Source organism: Mustela nivalis (genome assembly GCF_964662115.1).
Source record: "Mustela nivalis genome assembly, chromosome: 3".
NCBI classification, from domain to species: domain Eukaryota; kingdom Metazoa; phylum Chordata; class Mammalia; order Carnivora; family Mustelidae; genus Mustela; species Mustela nivalis.
The window spans coordinates 29,885,603-29,907,545 of NC_139022.1; the positions used below are offsets into that span (position 1 = coordinate 29,885,603).

The window sequence follows — 21,943 nt, forward strand, 5'->3', positions numbered from 1 at the left end:
TATTAATAAATATATATATATAAATAAAAAAATTCTACTTAGAAGACAAGATGGCAGAGAAGTAGGAGAAGGCCCTGTTTCAACCTGTACCCTAAAGTGAGCTGATTACCAACCAAAGAACTCTGATCACCCATGAAATCAGCTTGAGATTAGAATTATACACTTTTGGATCTCCACCAGGGCAGAAGATGGCAGTGGACAGGTAAAGCGGAGTGGGAACATCGGACTGATATCAGAATATAAACAAAAGGGGGAGGGAGCCACCAGAAGTGACCCATTGGAAAGTAATACCCCAACACAAAAGTGCCCTGTTATTAGGGACCAGCACTAACTTGGAGTCTGGTTGAAAGTACTCAAAATGAGCAAAAGATCTTAAGGGGAAATTGGTGGAATTGGGCGGTTAGGGACAGGGACATAAGCCCATGGACCCAGGACAGCCACCACTGGCAAGGAGCCAGAGAGTGCAGCGAGAAGCCAAGTCTTGGTCCCTGAGCTGCCAGCCTGCCTGAGAGCCTCGGGTGGCAGTGCCCGTGAGGGTGAGGAAGCCTGCGGTGGATGCCAGCTGGCAGAACGACAGCTTTTTGCACTCTGCATGTGTGCTGTTAGGCAGGGTCTGAGTCATGGCCCACAGCCTCCCCTGAGAGAGGTTCATGCAGGTGCCAGCTAGCTGGTGCTCTCTAGGATGCAGAGAGTCTGAGCACTCTCAGCCCTGGCCAGCATGAAAATAGTGCACTGTCTCTGCTTCAGACCTCTCTGGTGGACTGGAGCTGCCCAGACAGCCAAGGCTAGTATTTCTCATGGTTTTGGGTACAAGCGAGAGTTCCTGTGACCCCAGAGACCTTGATGGGGGACGTGTTGTGCCAACAGCAAAGGGGGAATTTATGTGCTCTGGAGCACCCAGAGGGGAACAGACTGAGGCTTCTCTCTGAGATAGAAGTCTGGGTACAGTTTGCTTTCCTCTAAATCTCTTAAGAACTGACAAAAGCCACCACAGGGAGAAAAAATAAACAAACAAGCAAAAAACCAAAAAACCCTCCAGAGATCAAAATGCTTAAAAACCGGTTTCCTCAGAGCCCAGGACTCAACTCTAGCAAGAATCCCTGAAAAACCATGTGGCAGGCCCCTCCCCCAGAGAGCCAGTCAAAAAAACAAAAGACAGGAGGAAAACCACCACTACTTCATAGACACAACTTTTGTTTTTAATTAATTCCCACTATTCTGGTTCTTTTCATTTTTTAATAATTTTTAACCTATTTACCATCACAATGAGATGCTTAGTACATGAAATTCCATAATAACCTTTTAACCTGAACTTTCTTTTCTTTTTTTTTTTTTTAACGATTCATCAGTTGTTTATTACACCCAGTTCTCATCACATCACATGCCCTCTTTAATGGCCATTGCCCATTTATTCCCTTCCCCTAAACCCCTCCCCTTCTGTAACCCTCAGTTGTTTCCCAGAGTCAAAAGAGTTTCTCATGGTTTATCTCCATCTCTGATTTTTTTCCCTTTCAATTTTCCCTCTCTTCCCCTATGATCCTCTGCAGTATTCCTTATATTCCACATATGAGTGAACCCATGTGATAATTGTCTTTCTCTGATTGATTACTTCACTTAGCATAATCCCCTCCATTACATCCATGTCAATGTAAATGGTAAGTGGTCATCCTTGTTGGCTCAGTAATATTTCATGTTTTTGCAAGGATGTGGAGAAATGGGAAACTTCTTACACTGTTGGTGGGAATGCAAGCTAGTACAGCTACTCTGGAAAACAGTATGGAGGTTCCTAAAGAAGTAAAAATTAGAGCTACCCTATTACCTAACAATTGCACTACTGGGTATTTACCCCAAAGATATTCAGGTAGTATATAAATGTAGTGAAAAGAAGGACATATGTTCTCCAATGTTCATAGCAGCAATATCCACAATAACAAAACTGTGGAAGGAGCTGAGATAGCCTTCAATAGAAGAATGGATAAAGAGGATGTGATTCATATTTACCATGGAATATTAACCTGAACTTTCTTGATACATATACCTCTGTTTTGCTTTTGCTTTTCTATTTTTTAATTTTTTTAATTTAATTTAATTTTTTTTAATATTCATATAGAGATAAGCTTCTAGGTGATGCCCTTTTTCCAATCAATGCTATTCCTATAGGTAAACCAGTCTTAATCCCCCTTGATCTCAGGAAAGTTGAGTCCATTAACAATGATATCAAAATACATCCAGGAAGAAACAAAATAACCCTGCTCACAAACACTGAGAACTTACAACCATGCTCCCATCATTTTTTTCTGTCAGTGTTTCTGTGTATATGTTTTTATTCTGGTAGTATATAAATCTTATACTTCAGGTTCATTTTGATGGGGTTCTTTTATTTATTTATTTATTTATTTATTTTTATTTTTTCCCTTCTCAACTACTTTTGTCAGACTTTTAGTTTCTCTGTTTTTGTTTGCATATTTCAAAAAACTTACCTTTGGGGCCCATTTGGGCTGGGCTTTCTCTTTTGTTTTATCTTTTTTTTTTCCCATCTCTCTCCCTTTTTATCTTTTTTTCTTTCTTTTTGGTGGGGCCTCCTGATTGCTCAGAAGCAATCCAGGGTGCACTGTGCCTGCATCACAGTTGACACATTCAGTTACACATCCATTCAGACATCTCTCACCAAAATGATTAGGAGGAGGAATGCCCAACAGAAGAAAAATTCAGAGACTGGGACCTCTCCATCAGGGCTGCTGGATATGGACATGCATATTATGTCAGAAATGGAATTCAGGCTAACAATTATCCAGGCAATAGCTATATTGGAGAAAGTCTTTGATGACGCCATCAGGGATGATGTTCACAATTATCTCAATGAGTTACAACCTAATCTAAATTCTCCAAAAGCAAGGGTAACTGAGACAGAGTAGAATTAGTGATCTAAAGGAAAAAGTGATAGAGAAAAAGGATCAGGAGGAAGCCTGGAACAAACAGCTTAGAAGCTATGAAAACAGAATTAGGGAAATAAGTGATGTCATGATATGTTCCAACATGAGAATTATTAGAACTCCTGAGGATGAGGAAAGAGAAAGAAGACTAGAGGATATTGTTGAAGAAATTCTCCATGAATATTTCCCCAATCTGGCGATTGGAACCAGCATTCTTATGCTAGAGGCGAAAACGCTGCCCCCAAGATCATAGAACCTAGAAAGAACTCAAGACAGCTGATTGTGAAAATGATGAATCATAATAGTAGACAGGAGCTCTTGAAAGCACCTAGAGGATAGAAATCCCTTATGTATAGAGGAAAACCCATCAGAATAATGTCAGACCTGTCCACAGAAACCTGGCAAGCCAGAAACAGCTGGCAAAACATATTCAGGGCACTAAATGAGAAAAACATGCAGCCAAGAATATTTTATTCAGCAAGACTGACATTCACAATGGATGGAGAGATAAAGAGGATCCAATACCAGCAAGGTTTAAGAGTATGGGACCACCAAGCTGACACTGCAGAAATATTAAGGGAGGTTATATAAAAGAGAAAAAATTCTAAGAATATCATTAAACAGAAATATATGGAGACAATCTATAGAAACCAAAATTCACAGATAACATGATATCAATAAAAATATATCTTTCAATAAGCACTCTCAATGTGAATGGGGAAAAAAATGTGCCCATAAAACGACATATGGTTGCAGATTCAATAAAACTACAGGACCCATCCATATGTTGTCTACAAGAACCCATTTTGAACATAAGGATACATGTAGACTAAAAGTGAAGGGATGAAGAAGCATCTTTCATGCCAAAGGGCCTCAGAAGTAGGCTGGGGTAGCAATTCTCATATTAGATAAATTACATGTTATACTAAAGACTGTAGGAAGAGATACAGAAGGACACTACATAATTCTTAAAGGGTCTATCAACAAAGAAGATCTAACAATTATATATATTTATGCCCCAAATATGGGAGGATCCAATTACAGAAGAAAACTTTTAATCAAAGAGTCATATTGATATGAATACATTGATAGTAGGAGGTTTTAACATGCCACTCTCAGTAATAGACAGATCATCAAAGCAGAAAATCAATAAAGAAACAAGAGCATTGAATGACACATTGGACCAGATGGACCTCATAGATATATAGACAACATTCCACCCAGAATGGTGGAATGCAACAGAATACTCATTCTTCTCGGGTGCACGTGGAACCTTCTCCAGAACAGACCATATACGGGGTCACAAATCAGGACTCAACTGATACCAAAAGACTGAGATGATTTTCTGCATACTCTCAGATCAAAATGCTTTGGAACTGGAGTTCAACCACAAGGGAAAGTATGGAAGAAATTCAAACACCTAGAAGGTAAATACCACCTTGTTTAAGAATGCTTGAATCAATCAGGAAATCAAATAATAACTTAAACAATTCATGAAAACCAAGGAGAATAAAGACACTTCAGTCCAAATCCTATGGGATACAGTAAAGGCAGTCCTAAGGGGGAAATACATAGCCATCCAAGCCTCCCTCAAAAAAATTGAAAAATCCAGAATACACCAGCTGTGTCTACACCTTAAAGAACTGGAGAATCAACAACAATTTAAGCCAACTCCACACACAAGAAGGGAATAAGATGAGAGCGGAGATCAATGAGATAGAAACTAGAGATACAGTAGAATGCAATAATGAAACTAGAAGCTCGTTTTTGGAAAGAATCAGTAAGATCAATTAACCATTGGCCACACTAATCCCAAAGATAAGAGAGAAAGTCCAAAATAATAAAATTATGAATAAAAGGGGGATATCACAACTAACACCAAGGAAGTAGAAAGAATCATCAGAAGTTATTACCAACAGTTATATGCCACTAAATTAAGAAACTTAGATAAAATGGATGCATTCCTGGAAAACTATAAACTCCCAAAATTGAACCAGGAAGAAATTGACAACCTGAATAGACCAATATCTAGTAACGAGATTGAAGCAGTGATCAAAAACCTCCCAAAAAACAAGAGCCCAGGACCTGATGGATTTCCCGGGGAATTCTACCTATTCTTCTGAAGCTGTTTCAAAAAAATGAAGCAAAAGGAAAACTTCCAGAAGGAAAAAGTTCCAGAAGGAAAACTTGAAGCAGAAGGAAAACAAAACTAGTGGAATACATTCTTTTTATGAAGTCAGCATTACCCTGATCCCCAAACAGGTAAAGACCCCACCAAAAAGGAGAATTTCAGACCAATATCCCTGATGAATATGGATGCTAAGATTCTCAACAAGGTCTTAGCAAATAGGATCCACCAGCACATTAAAAAGATTATCCACCATCACCAGGTAGGATTCATCCCTGGGTTGCAAGGATGATTCAACATTCTCAAATCAATCAATGTGATAAAACAAATCAATAAGACAAGAGAGAAGAAACACATGGTCCTCTCAATTGATGCAGAAAAAGCATTTGACAAAATCCAGCATCCGTTCCTGATTAAAACGCTTCAAAGTATAGGGATAGAGGGAACATTCCTGAACTTCATCAAACCTATGTATGAAAGACCCACAGCAAATATCATCCTCAATGGGAAAAAGCTCAGAGACTTCCTGTCGAGATCAGGAGCACTAGAAGGATGCCCACTCTCACCACTCTTGTTCAACATAGCATCAGAAGTCCTAGCAACAGCAATCAGACAACAAAGAGAAAGAAATGGTATCCACATTGGCAAATAAGAAGTCAATCTCTCTCTTCATGCAGATAACATGACATTTTATATAGAAAACCCAAAAGACTCCATCCCCAAACTACTAGAGTTCACAGCGATTCAGTAATGTGACAGGATACAAAGTCAATGTGAAGAAATCAGTGGCTTCCTTATACACTAACAATGAAAACACAGAAAGGGAAATTAGAGATCTGAATCCATTTATAATAGCACCAAGAACCATAAGATACCTGGGAATAAACCTAACTAAAGAGGTAAAGGATCTGTATTCAAGGAACTACAGAACACGCATGAAAGAAATTGAAGAAGATACAAAAAGATGGAAGACAATTCCATGCTCACAGATCGGGAGAATAAACATTATTAAAATGTATATACTGCCTAGAGCAATCTGTACTTTTAATGCCATTCCAATAAAAATTCCACTGGTATTTTTCAAAAAGCTAGAGCAAATAATCCTATAATTTGTATAGAATTAGAAGAGACCCCGAATTGCTAAAGAAATGTTGAAAAACAAAAATAAAACTGGGGGCATCACATTACCTGATTTCAAGCTTTACTACAAAGCTGTAATCACCAAGACAGCATAGTACTGGCATAAAAACAGACACATACGCCAGTGGAACAGAGTAGAGAGCCCAGATATGGACCCTCAACTCTATGGTCGACAACTCTAATGTTCGACAAAACAGGAAAAAATATATAGTGGAAAAAAGACAGTCTCTTCAATAAATGGTGCTGTAAAAATTGGACAGCTATATGTAGAAGAATGAAACTCAACCAGTCTCTTACACCATACACAAAGATAAACTCAAAATGGATAAAATACCTCAACGTGACACAAGAATCCATCAGAATCTTAGAGGAGAACATGAGCAGTAACCTCTTCGATATCAGCCACAGCAACTTCTCAAGATATGTCTCCAAAGACATAAGGAAACAAAAGCAAAAATGAACTTGGGACGTCATCAAGATAAAAAGTTTCTGCACAGCAAAGGAAACAGCCAACGAAACAAAGAGGCAGCCAACGGAATGGGAGAAGATATTTGTAGAGGACAGTACAAACAAAAGGTTGATATCCAGTATCTATAAAGAACTTCTCAAACTCACACACACAAAACAGATAATCATTGCCAAAAAATGAGCAGAAGACATGAACAGACCCTACTCCAATGAAGACACACAAATGGCTATCAGACACATGAAAAAATCTTCATCATCACTAGCCATTCAGGGAGATTCAAATTAAAACCACATTGAGATACCACCTTACACCAGTTAGAATGGCCGAAATTAACAAAACAGGAAACGACATGTGTTGGAGAGGATGTGGAGAAAGGGGAACCCTCTTACACTGTTGGTGAGAATGTAAGTTAGTGCAGCCACTTTGGAGAACAGTGTGGCGATTCCTCAAGAAATTAAAAATAGAGCTTCCCTAGGACCCTGGAATTGCACTACTGGGTGTTTAATCCAAAGATATAGATGTAGTGAAAAGAAGGGCCATCTGTACCCCAATGTTTATAGCAGCAATGGCCATGGTCGCCAAACTGTGGAAAGAACCCAGATGCCCTTCAACGGACAAATGAATAAGGAAGATGTGGTCCATATACACTATGGAGTATTACGCCTCCATCAGAAAGGATGAATACCCAACTTTTGTGCAACATGGACGGGAGTGGGACAGATTCTGCTGAGTGAAATCAGTCAAGCAGAGAGAGTCAATTATCATATGGTTTCACCTATTTGAGGATCATTACAAATAACATGGAGGACATAGGCAGATGGAGAGGAGATGGGAGTTGAGGGAAATTGGAAGGGGAGGTGAATCATGAGAGACTATGAACTCTGAAAAACAATCTAAGGGTTTTGAAGGGGCAGGGGTAGGAGGTTGGGGAGCCAGGTGCTGGGTATTAAGGAGGACACAGATTGCATGGAGCACTGGGTGTGGAGCAGAAGCAATGAATTCTGTTATGCTGAAAAGAAATTTTTTAAAAAATGGAAAAAAAGAGGATGATGTTCCATCACATTTATGTTCCCATCTTTGTCTTCTAACATAATATTATTGCGAAGAGTTCCAAGGCTCTCTCAATTTTAAATATTTTCTATGTAATGAGCCCTGTTGCATCCAGCGTGACAAATCGACCAGGAAAACGTGAGGGTAAGAGGATGGTGAAAAGAAATTAAGAGACAAAGAGATGGGGACAGGAGGAGCACTGAGGAGTATATCCAACAGTACCTATTTTATTCCACATCTTACAAGCATTTATAAGGCAGAACACAAAAGGAGGAGTAATACATGAGTATCTAGTCAGATGACTGCAAGTTCCTATAACAAGTTTACATTAACTGCAAGCAAATCTCGAGATGCCAGGTAGTCACAGCTAATGCCATTAGCAAGACAATCAACCAGGGAGTGGGTTATGAGAGGTACAGGAACAACAAGGTCCAACTAAGAATTCATGACTCTGACCATATTATTCCCTTCTGTAAGGATAACGTGTGGGAAGTCACTTAGGTGAGCTCACGGCACATAGCACAGACCCTTTCTCAGTGTTACTCAACTTTCCTGATTTTAACCCCTTATCAAGGTGTCCGGACTTTATTTATTTATTTATTAAAAGATTTTATTTATTTATTTGACATAGAAATCACAAATAGGCAGAGAGACAGACAGAGATGCAGAGAGAGAAGGGGAAGCAGGCTCACCACTGAGCAAAGAGCTCAATGCGGGGCTGGATCCCAGGACCCTGGGATCATGACCCAAGCCGAAGGCAGAGGCTTCAATCCTCTGAGGCACCCAGGCACCCAAAGGTGTCTGGACTTTAAAGGAGACACAAGTCAGGGCCTGGTTTGATCCACGACTCCAACAAGGCCGTAGTCTCCAACATCTCCCCCTTCTTTTTTAAAATAAATCAAGCATATAAATTTGTGCCTGAGTATGCAGTCATTGTTGTCCTGTATTAAACAAGGAAACTCGCCATCCTATAATCAATATAGCCAAGACTATGAATATAATGATAAAAATCCCAAAGGGATATTTCATTATATTTCCAGGATTAAACACGTGCAACCCATCCAAAACCTGAGATACTATAGTACCAGGATTTTGTACATCTAGTTGTGATGCCCTATATTAGCAATTTCCTTTTTCAACTCTGCAAGATCTAGACTTACATTACTATGAAACCATATTCCTTGCAAATGATGTTTAACAGCATCAGAATAATTCAAGGCTTTCAAGGAAGTGACACAAATATGTTGAAATCCTCCATGGCATATTAAAGACATTTGAGTTCTTAACACCAATAATTGCCCCCCCCCAAAATTCTACCGCTTCTTCTAATCCTTCCAACCGGCTGAAAACTTTTTGGTCTGGGGGACAAGATGGCGTGGGAGTAGGAGGAAGCGCCTTTTCAGCCAGTACCCCAAAGTGAGCTGATTACTTACCAAAGAACTCCGATCACCCATGATATCAGCCTGAGATCAGAATTATACACGTCTGGATCTCTACAGGGGCAGAAGATGCCAGTGGGCAGGTAAAGCAGAGTGGAAACTGCGGACTGATATGAGAAGATAAACAAAAGCGGGAGGGAGCCACCAGAGGTGACCGGTTGGAAAGTAATACCCCAATACGAGTGAGAGTGCCCTGCATCTGGGGACCAGCATTAACTTGGAAACTGGTTGAAAGCACTACAAAGAGCAAAGGATCATGGGGGGAAATTGTGGGAATCAGGGAGGCTAGGGACAGGGGCTTATGTCCCCGGTACTAGGACAGCCTCCCGGGCGCTGAGGCAGAGAGAGTGCAGCAGAGAAACCAGCTCTTGGTCTCTAAGCTGCCAGTACGCCCCGAGAATGCATGGGTTCTGGCTCTTGTCAGGGGATGGGAGCTAAGCCAGTCGGCAGAACGCGCGAGCACTACCACAAAGCTTGAGATACGCACACATGTCCCTCAAGCTCCCCTGAGTTACAAAGGCCCAGCCGGCGCTCTTTGACCCGCGCAATTGTTTCAAAGCCTAAGCCATGCGCCCCAAACTCTCTCCTGACAGTGGTGTGCAAAAGCCCAGCCTGGTGCTTATGGCCTTGCACGCCGTTCTCAGTGCCTGAGATGTGTGCGGGAACAATAGCCACCTCTGAAAGAGGTGCGCACAAGCCGGGCACTCCCAGCCCGGGCCAGCAGCAAAATCTCAGTGTTTGATCACTGTTTGGAACCTCTCTGGTGGTGGGGAGCTCCCAGACAGCTGCCACTGCCTTGGCTTTGGGTACAGGCAAAAGCTCCTGTGCCCCCAGGATCTGCAAATTGGAACCTGCTCTGCCAGCGGCCAAGGGGGAACTTATTTAGGCTCTGCACCCAGGTTGAGGCTTCTCTCTGAGAGGGAGATCAGGGTGCGGTTTGTTTTCCTCTAAAACTACAAAAACCATCAAAAGCGGTCAAGATGAGAGGAAAAAAAAGTGAACAAGCATAAAAACCGCCAGAGAACAAAAGCCTGAAAAAAAATGAGTTTCCTCAGAGCCCACCCCCTTGAGGGGGGGCGGGAGGACTTAACTCAGGAATCATTGACTGACAACCGACGTGGCAAGCCCCTCTCCCAGAAAACAAACCAAGAAAGAAAAAAAAAAAAAAGGACTACAAGAGAACAACCACTACTTCATGGGAAAACTTGTATTGTTCACTCGTTCCCACCATTACGGTTCTTTTTTTTTTTTTTTTTTTTTTACACATAGGTAATTTTTTTAACCTATTTACCATCACAGTGAGCTGTAAGTACATCAAATTCCATAATACCTTTCTACATGAACTTTTTAATACATACACCCCCTTTTTCTTTTGCATTTTTATTTTTTGAATTCCTTTTTTTAAATTAAATTTAGTCTAGTTTATTCCTTTTTATTTTTATCCTCTAATATTCATATAGAGTTAAACGTCAAAGTAATCCCCTTTCCCCAATCAATACTACCCCTATAGGTAAACCAATTTTAATCCCCTTTATCTTAGGAAAGTTGAGTCCTTAACAAAGATATCAATATACATCCAGGAAGAATCAAAAAAAACTTCCTTGCACACACTAAGAATTTATAAGAACTCTCCCATCTTCTTGCAACAGTGTATCTGTGTTTTTTGTGTTTGTCCTGATAGCATATAAATTTTATACGTGGGGTTCTTTTTGACGAGGTTCTTTCTTTATTTGCATATATATTTTTTTTCTCTTGTCATATACTTGTATATCAGTCTTTTTATCTCTTTTTGTTTGTCTACTTCATAAACCTTACCTTGGGGCCCATCTGGGCTGCACCTTCTTTTTCATCTTCCCTTTCTTTCCTGTCTCTCTCACTCTCCTTTTTTCTTTCTTCTTTTCCTTTTTTTTTTTTTTTGTTTTTTTTTTTTTTGTTTTTCATTTTCTTTTCTTTTGTATCTCGTTTGGGTGGGGAATCCTGATTGCTCAGAAGTGTTCCAGGGTGTACCGTAACTGCACCACAGTTGATACATCCAGCTACATCTGTTCAGTCATCCCCCACCAAAATGACTAGAAGTAGGAATGCCCAACAGAAGAAAAATACAAAGGATGGACCTTCTGCAACAGAGCTAACAGCTATCAACATAGACAATATGTCAGAAAGAGAATTCAGGCTAACAATTATCCAGGCAATAGCTACATTGGAGAAAGTCATGGATGACCAAACAGAATTGATTAGGGCCCAACTGAAAGCGACCAGACAGGATGTTCACAATGTTAGGGGGGAGCTTAAAGCTACAAGGGAGGGGGTTCATAACGATCTAAATGAGTTCCAATCTAATCTAAACTCTCTCAAAGCTAGGGTAACTGAGACAGAAGATAGAATTAGTGATCTGGAGGACAAACAGAGAGAAAGGATCAGGAGGAAGCCTGGAACAAACAGCTTAGAAACCACGAAAACAGAATCAGGGAAATAAATGATGCCATGAAGCGTTCCAATGTCAGAATTATTAGAATCCCTGAAGGGGAGGAGAAAGAAAGAAGTCTAGAAGATATATTGGAAAAAGTCCTTCATGAAAATTTTCCCAATCTCGGGAATGGAACCAGTGTTCATGTACTAGAGGCTGAACGGTCTCCACCCAAGATTATACATTCCAAAAAAACATCACGACACCTGATAGTCAAATTGAGGATTATAATTGTAGGTATAATCTCTTGAAAGCCGCCAAGGCAAAGAGGCTCCATACTTACAGAGAGAAGCCCATCAGAATAATGTCAGACCTGTCCACAGAGACCTGACAAGCCAGAAGAGGCTGGCAAGATATATTCAGGGGACTAAATGAGAAGAACATGCAGCCAAGAATACTTTATCCAGCAAGACTGACATTCAAAATGGATGGAGAGATAAAGAGTTTCCAAGAACAGAAAGGGTTAAAAGACTATGCAACCACCAAGCTGACACTGCAGGAAATATTAAGGGGGGTTCTATAAAAGAGGAAAAATCCCAAGAATAGCATTGAACAGAAATATAGAGACAGTGTACAGAAAGAAAGACTTCAAAGGTAACTCGATATCAATAAAAACGTATCTATCAATAATCACTCTCAATGTGAATGGCCTAAATGCACAGGGATGCAGATTGAATAAAACGACAGGACTCATCCATATGTTGTCTACAAGAGACCCATTTTGAACCTAAAGATACACCCAGACTGAAAGGGAAGGGATGGAGAAGCATCTTTCATGCCAATGGGCCTCAAAAGAAGGCTGGGGTAGTGATTCTCATATCAGATTAATTAGACTTCAAACTAAAGACTGTAGTCAGAGATACAGAAGGACACTACTAAATCCTTAAAGGGACTATCCACCAAGATGATCTAACAATTGTAAATATCTATGCTCCCAATATGGGAGTAGCCAATTACTTAAGAAAACTATTAAGGAAAAGAGTCATATTGATATAAATACACTAATCGTAGGAGATCTTAACACGCCTCTCTCAGAAATAGACAGATGATCGAAGCAGAAAATCAATAAAGAAACAAGAGCATTGAATGACACATTGGACCCGATGGACCTCATAGATATATACGGAACATTCCACCCTAAAACAACAGAATACTCATTCTTCTCAAGTGCACACAGAACCTTCTCCAGAATTGACCACATACTAGGTCACAAATCAGGACTCAACGTATACCAAAAGACCGAGATGATTCCCTGCATATTCTCAGACCACAATGCTTTGAAACTGGAGCTCAGTCACAAAGAAAAGTTCACAAGGAGCTCAAACACCTGGAAAATAAAGACCACCTTGTTTAAGAATGCTTGGATCAACCAGGAGATCAAAGAAGAACTGAAACAATTCATAGAAACCAATGAAAATGAAGACACTTAGGTCCAAAAACTATGGGGTACAGCAAAGGCGGTCCTAAGGGGGAAATACATAGCCATCCAAGCTTCCCTCAAAAAAAGTGAAAAATCCAGAATACACCAGCTGTCTCTACACCTTGAAGAACTGGAGAATCAACAACAAATCAAACCAACTCCACACATAAGAATGGAAATCATCAAGATTAAAGCTGAGATCAATGAGGTAGAAACAGAGATACAGTAAAACGTATCAATGAAACTAGAAGCTGGTTTTTTGAAATAATCAATAGGATTGATAAACCATTGGCCACACTAATCCAAAAGAGAAGAGAGAAAGCCCAAATTCATAAAATTATGAATGAAAAGGGAGAGATCACAACTAACACCAAGGAAGTAGAAAGAATCATCAGAAGTTCTTATCAACAGTTATATGCCAATAAGATTAGCAACCTAGATGAAATGGATGCATTCCTGGAAAACTATAAACTACCAAAATTGAACCAGGAAGAAATCAACAACCTGAATAGACCGAAATCTAATAACGACATTGAAGCAGTGATCAAAAACCTCCCAAAAAACAAGAGCCCAGGACCTGACAGATTCCCTGGGGAATTCTACCAAACATTCAAAGAAGAAATAACACCTACTCTCCTGAAGCTGTTTCAAAAAATTGAAGGAGAAGGAAGACTTCCAGACTCTTTCTATGAAGCCAGCATTACCCTGATCCCCAAACCAGGCAAAGACCTTACCAAAAAGAATTTTAGACCAATATCATTGATGAATCTGGATGCTAAAATTCTCAACAAGATTCTAGCCAACAGGATCCAACAGCACATTAAAAATATCCACCATGATCAGGTGGGATTCATCCCTGGGCTACAAGGATGGTTCAACATTCACAAATCAATCAATGTGATACCACAAATTAATATGAGAAGAGAGAAGAACCACATGGTCCTCTCAATTGATGCAGAAAAAGCATTTGACAAAATCCAGCATCCATTCCTGATTAAAATGTTTCAAAGTATAGGGATAGAGGGAACATTCCTAAACTTCATCAAATCTATCTATGAAAGACCCATAGAAAATATCATCCTCAATGGGAAAAAGCTTGCAGCCTTCCCATTGAGATCAGGAATGAGACAAGGATGCCCACTTCCACCACTCTTGTTCAACATAATATCAGAAGTCCTAGCAACAGCAATCAGACAACAAAAAGAAATAAAAGGTATCCAAATTGGTAATGAAGAAGGCAAACACTCTCTCTTCGCAGATGACATGATTCTTTATATGGAAAACCCAAAAGACTCCACCCCCAAACTACTAGAACTCATACAGCAATTCAGCAACGTGGCAGGATACAAAGCCAACGTACAGAAATCAGTGGCTTTCTTATACACCAACAATGAAAATACAGAGGGAAACAGAGAATCGATTCTATTTACTATAGCACCAAGAACCATAAGATACCTGGGAATAAACCTAACCAAAGAGGTAAATGATCTGTACTCGAGGAATTACAGAACACTCATAAAAGAAATTGAAGAAGACACAAAAAGATGGAAGACCGTTCCATGCTCTTGGATCAGAAGAATAAACATTGTTAAAATGTCTATACTGCCTAGAACAATCTATACTTTTAATGCCATTCTAATCAAAATTCGACCGGTATTTAAAGAGCTGGAGCAAATAATCCAAAAATTTGTATGGAATTAGAAGAGACCCCAAATCACTAAGGAAATGTTGAAAAAAAAAAAAAAAAGCTGGAGGCAACACGTTACCTGATTTCAAGCTATATTACAAAGCTGTGATCACCAAGACAGCATGGTACTGGCATAAAAACAGACACATACACCAGTGGAACAGAGTAGAGAGCTCAGATATGGACCCTCACTCTATGGTCAATTAATCTTCGACAAAACGGGAAAAAATATACAGTGGGAAAAAGACAGTCTCTTCAATAAATGGTGCTGGGAAAACTGGGCACCTATATGTAGAAGAATAAAACTCGACCATTCTCTTACACCGTACACAAAGATCAACTCAAAATGGATAAAAGACCTCAACGTGAGACAGGAATATATCAGAATTCTAGAGAACATAGGCAGTAACCTCTTCGATATCAGCCACAGCAACTTCTTTGAAGATATGTCTCCAAAGGCAAAGGAAACAAAAGCGAAGATGAACTTTGGGGACTTCATCAAAATCAAAAGCTTCTGCACAGCGAAGGAAACAGTCAAGAAAACAAAGAGGCAACCCACAGAAAGGAGAAGATATTCACAAATGACAGTACAGACAAAAGGTTGATATCCAGGATCTATAATGAACTCCTCAAACTCAACACACACGAAACAGGCAATCATATAAAAAAATGGGAAGAAGATATGAACAGACACTTCTCCAATCAAGACATACAAATGGCTATCAGACACATGAAAAAATGTTCATCATCACTAGCCCTCAGGGAGATTCAAATTAAAACCACATCGAGATACCACCTTACACCAGTTAGAATGGCCAAAATTAACAAAACAGGAAACAACATGTGTTGGAGAGAATGTGGAAAAAGGGGAACCCTCTTCTACTGTTGGTGCGAATGCAAGTAGGTGCAGCCTCTTTGGAGAACAGTGTGGAGATTCCTCAAGAAATTAAAAATAGAACTTCCCTATGACCCTGCCATTGCACTCCTTGGTGTTTACCCCAAAGATACAGATGTAGTGAAAAGAAGGGCCATCTGTACCCCAATGTTTATAGCAGCAATGGTCAGGGTCGCCAAACTGTGGAAAGAACCAAGATGCCCTTCAATGGATGAATGGATAAGGAAGATGTGTTCCATATACACTATGGAGTATTATGCTTCCATCAGAAAAGACGAATACCCAACTTTTGTAGCAACATGGACGGGACTGGAAGAGATTATGCTGAGTGAAATCAGTCAAGCAGAGAGAGTCAATTATCATATGGTTTCACTTATTTGTGGAGCATAACAAATAGCATGGAGGACAAGGGGTGTTAGAGAGGAGAAGGGAGCGGGGGTAAATTGGAATCAAGAGATACTATGGACTCTGAAAAACAATCTGAGGGGTTTGAAGTGGCCGGGGTGTGTGAGGTTGGTTACCAGGTGGTGGGTACTATAGAGGGCACAGATTGCATGGAGCACTGGGTGTGGTGAAAAAATAATGCATACTGTTTTTCTTAAAATAAATAAATTGAATAAATAAATAAATAAATAAATAAATAAATAAAACCTTTATATTGAAATGCCTGGGTGGCTCAGTTGGTTGGAGGACTGCCTTCGGCTCAGGTCATCATCCTGGATTTCGGGATCACGTTTCACATCGGGCTTCCAGTTCCATGGGGAGTCTGCTTCTCTCTCTCACCTTCTCCTCGCTCATGCTCTCTCTCACTGTCTCTCTCTCAAATAAATAAATAAAATATTTTTTAAAATTTTAAAAAATAAAAATAAAACCCTTATATTAAAAGGTATAAAAAGTTAGGTATTGGATTAATTTGTTAAATATTGTTACAATAAACCTTAGAGTTAAATGATTACACATCTTCAGAATTTTTGTGTTAATATGTAACAGGGATAGTCTGAAGGAAGCTACAATCTATTTAGATCTAAAATAAACATATTTATTAATTAAATCTACTAGGGACAACAGTGAAAATGTCTAATGCTATAATCTCTTAAAAACAGGAGAGACAGAGGAAATATAGAAAGAAATGAGAACAAGAGGCAAATATATGTGTTCTGATCAACATTTGGGTAAGTTTGGGCCAAAATCATGAAAATGAAATGTGTGCTTCTTACTCAACCCTGATTCGTCAATTACTCTGCTACCACCAAAGTTTATAGAAAGCATAGGTAACAAAATCATCTTTGGGATTCATTGAAGAGATAATATTTCTGTAACATTCTCTGAAAATTTAATAACATATTAGTAATAATTTTACTGTTTTTATATTTATAAAATGAAACCGATTGAAGGTTAGATATAAAAAATGAAAAACTAAAATAGGTAGACAAATGTGTACATAAAAGTTTATATGAACAAAGACAATGAAAAAAGTGCCACAGAAAGTAAATTAGAATTTCAAAAAGAAAAAAAGAACTTTAGAAGAAAAAAAGTCATAAACCATACTAAAATATTTTTAATTAGATAATTTATCTGATTATATGACAAAAGCTAAAGATCAGTAATATATAAATCTCTTACATATTTAGCAGAAAAAATAGAAACATTCCAGGTTTGAAAAGTGGAACAAACATTTTTACGAAGAAACAATTACAGAAACAAATAAATAGTAATACAAATGCAAATTAAATTGAGATTAGATCCCCACATTTTTTTTCTTGCTGAATTATAGACCAGAAAAATGGATGATGTTGTGATGAAAGTTATAAGACCAGAAATGCTGACTAATATGTAAGGGTAGCTCTTTCATAGGTAGCTACAATATATAATTCTGAAATAAGCAGTATTTTCTTAATAAAAATAATTCATCATATAGAATCTGGGGATTATTTTACATAGATATTTTTCTCAGCATTGTTTTAGGTTAGTAAAAATTTCAAGGAATATTGTATTTAAAATAACATAGAATTACTATGGGAATTATTTTGGTATGGTAAAATAATAGGGATATTTAAAAATGTTCATAAGAATTATATTTTTAACTATTAAAAATGAGAATATGTATACAAATATAAGATTTAGGGAAATATAAAACTATACATAGCATAATTTTATTATATATCCGATATATTTTATATATCTATCTGAGAGCATTTTTTAAAAAGATTTTATTTATTTATTTGACAGATAGAAATCACAAGTAGGCTGAGAGGCAGGCAGAGAGATAGAGGAGGAAGTAGTCTCCCCACTGAGCAGAAAGCCCAATGTGGGGCTCGATCCCAGGACCTTGGGATCATGACCAAAGCCAAAGGTAGAGGCTTAAACCCACTGAGCCACTCTGGTGCCCCTATCTGTGTGCATTATTTATTGAAATATATATTGTAAAGAATAGATGAAACTTTCATAGTAAATATCATATTCATAAATGTATTTTTTAAAAGATGTTATTTGACAGACAGAGATCACAAGTAGACAGAGAGGCAGGCAGAGAGAGTGGGGGAAGCAGGCTCCCCACTGAGCAGAGAGACTGACGTGGGGCTCAATCCCAGTTCCCTGAGATCATGACCTGAGCTAAAGGCAGAGGCTCAATCCCCTGAGCCACCCAGGTGCCCTGTAAAAATCATATTCAATGTTGGGATTAGATGTGCCCCATATTCTTCTTTTGTTCCATATGTGTTAAATTATCTGTAGTGTTCATAATAAATTGTGAAATTAAAATGATATTTTTAAATAATTCAAATTAAATATAACAGAAAAGCACATGATATCATTGACTTGAATTTTTTTTTTTTCATAAAGAAAAACTGAACCCATGAGGTAGTTTCAAAAGAAAAGCCAGATGAGCAATGTGAATGTTCTTCTCCAAATGTCACAGTTTTATATAGTATTGCATTCTGAGCCAGGTGAAGGTAAGTCCATGATAATTCTTAACACTAAGAAAACTATAGAAAAAAGCACTAATAAAACAGAATGGACACTGTGTGGTTAAATCAGAATGTCCTCTTACACTGAAAAAAAAAATTAGATCAGTTCAATTCATGATGATAGAATAGAAAAGCTGAATTTAGCTAACATATCTAGCCACATCCCATAGAGACAGCTCTGTGTTTCCCCAACAGCTGAACTTCTTGGAACTTCTTGAACTTCTTGGAACTTGCATATTTCTTCAGGCATCAGACTTTTTGCTTTTCTTTTTCCCTCATGTAAAATAATCCTCCTCTGCTTCTTACATCCTCTATTGTTATCCTCAATTGCAACACATTATTATTTTTTAGAATTTAACATTGAAATAATTAAATCCTCCTGATTTACTTGCTTATGTATTCTCTGCTGTCTCTCTTGCCCACAGGCTTTGGAGCCTATATATTCTATATAATCTATATAAACTATATATAGTTTATATATATAGATCTATATCTATATTATCAATATATATATAAAATCTCTATATTAAACCTACATATAAATCTATATTATATATTTATATATATCTATATTATATATATAAATCTATATAAAATCTATATAAATATATATAAAATCTATATGCTATATAATCTATATAAATATAGATTCAATTTCTATTGTTCAAATTATATTCCATATCATAGCACAGTGCCTGCATGGCACTGAATATATACCTATGAGGTTGCTTCTGAATAAAAGCAGATCCCTGTAATGTTCTCCAAATTTCTGCATTGTTTAGCTACTTGCAAAATTTAATTTTCACAATCAAATAACTCAATTTTTTCATTTGATAGCTTTTTTTTTGCTATTCTGTGCATCTCACATTTTTGTGTCCTCTGAACTATGGGAGACAGAAAAATAATATCCATAACAGTGTCTTCAAAATTAATATCATACCTTAGTAATTCATAGATAACACCTCTGTACTCTCTTTGCCTTCTGCACTTGAAGTAAATATTTTAAAAAATCATGCATTTCATAATTTTATTAATATTTATTTCTCTTTTACAATACATTTTACAATACATTTCAGTTGTTTCTGATTGAAATGTATTTAGTCTGATTGATGACTGAATAGAACAATAATGACTTGTGAGGCAAAAATTATATAGCATATGTAATGCTTTCTTTTCACCACTTTAATCATGTTTAGCATTTTGTGCTTTAAAGTAGAAGACAGTAATATACTGTCATTTCTATAATTTGTACCCTAATCTACTGATGTGAGAATTATTATAGCCATTTCTTAGATCACAATATAGACTGAAGAGTTTTAACTTATTTACCTAAAGAAATTTGAATTGCTTAAGATAAAAACTTTATTTAATACCATGCATTCAGCTTAGATTTTCTTCCCTTAAAAACTGGTAAGGTGGTTCTTCAGACACTCAGAGAATAAAGGTTAAGGTCTCATTTTTTAGATTCTACACTGATAACAGAAAGATCTTGTTTCTGGGATAATATCCATCTCCTGTGTTTCTTTAAATATCACTGAACAATACAGAGAACTTCACAATACACAGGGGCACTACCTATTTGAAAAATAAAACTTTGTTTTCAACATGTCATCCCAAATATTTTAGAGAGCTACTACATGTATAGCTGAAAAGACAATCTAGAAGAAACATGCACATAATCTAAAGCCATTGTGTCAGAGTGTCTATGGAGAATGTTGTGATTTCAGATTTAGAGATAAATCTCCAGGATAATATCTTATTTATACCTCTTTTGTATACAAAGAACAGAAGAGATGTTGTATGTTGCTTGTCTAGCATAAGAGAAAACACATATATGTCTCCTGTCCTAAGATCCCCTGGAAAACTAATAATGCTTTTTTTCTCTTAAAAAAAATGACAGGATGGCTTTCAAAAATCAACTAATGAAATTTTGTTAAAATTTATTCAAATTCCAATGCCAAAAGCACGAATGATGACCAACAGGAGTTTCCCAATGGGCTTCATTCTTCTTGGTTTCTCTGAATGACCTCATCTAGAAATGGTTCTTTTTTGGATTGTGATCATCTTGTACACCATGATCCTCCTCTCCAACTCAACCATTATATTGCTTTCTTGTGTGGACCCTCTTCTATACACCCCCATGTATTTCTTTCTTAGTAATCTTTCCTTCTTGGATCTCTGCTTTACAACAACTACTGTACCCCATATGTTGTCCAACTTGTGGGGGCCAGGAAAGATCACCTACACAGGTTGTGTCATCCAACTCTGTGTTTTGCTCTGTCTTGGTGCCACAGAATGTGTCATGTTGGTGGTGATGGCCTTTGGCCGCTATATTGCTATCTGCCAGCCCCTGCACTATACAATCATCATGCATTATCAGTTCTGTTGGAAGCTGGTGCTCATAGCCTGTATGTCTGGCCTGATAGAATCTGTTACCCAAATTCCTGTCACACTTAAGCTTCCCTTCTGCACCCACCACCACCTAGATGACTTTCTGTGTGAGGTTCCAGCCCTCATACGCTTGACGTGTGGAGACACATTTGCCAGTGAGTGGCAGATGACAAAATCTGCTGTTCTTTTTACCATTGTGCCACTGGGATTTATCCTGACTTCTTCTGGTTACATAGCTCAAGCTTTAGGTAAAATCCAATCCAAGGATGGAAGGCAGAAAGCCATTACCACCTGCTCCTCCAACATCATTGTGGTCTTCATGTTTTATGGAACAATGGCACCAGTGTATACATACCCTAAGAACCACTTTGCTTCAAAATACAGCAAATTATCTACTTTTCTTCTACACTGTGGTCACACCACTGTTAAACCCTCTCATCTATTCCCTAAGGAACAAAGATGTAAAGGATGCACTGTTACAACTGCTGAGAAGAGGATCATCATAAGGAAAAAGTAGAAATTGATCTTTGAACCAGAAAGGAGGTTGAAAATCATGACATTCACACATTGTTCATAAGAGATAATTTTTGAATCATCATTTTAAAAGTGGAGTTTTGTATTAAAAACAATAATTTATTACTTAACTTTTTTTTTGATTTTTGATTTTTTTTATTTTTTTTTATAAACATATATTTTTATCCCAAGGGGTACAGGTCTGTGAATCACCAGGTTTACACACTTCACAGCACTCACCAAAGGACATACCCTCCCCAATGTCCATAATCCCACCCCCTTCTTTCATACCCCCTCCACCCAGCAACCCTCAGTTTGTTTTGTGAGATTAAGAGTCACTTATGGTTTGTCTCCCTCCCAATCCCATCTTGTTTCATTTATTCTTCTCCTACCCACTTAAGCCTCCATGTTGCATTACCACTACCTCATATCAGGGAGATCATAT

The 21,943-nt window shown here is 38.0% G+C and overlaps 1 pseudogene across 1 annotated transcript; it reads left to right on the forward strand.

Moving 5' to 3' along the window:
* The first annotated feature begins 20,548 nt into the window (after positions 1 to 20,548).
* On the forward strand, positions 20,549 to 21,491 carry LOC309861899 (olfactory receptor 2H1-like; annotated as a pseudogene). The gene has a single exon. The product of its transcript is annotated as an olfactory receptor 2H1-like (transcript).
* Positions 21,492 to 21,943: the final 452 nt, after the last annotated feature.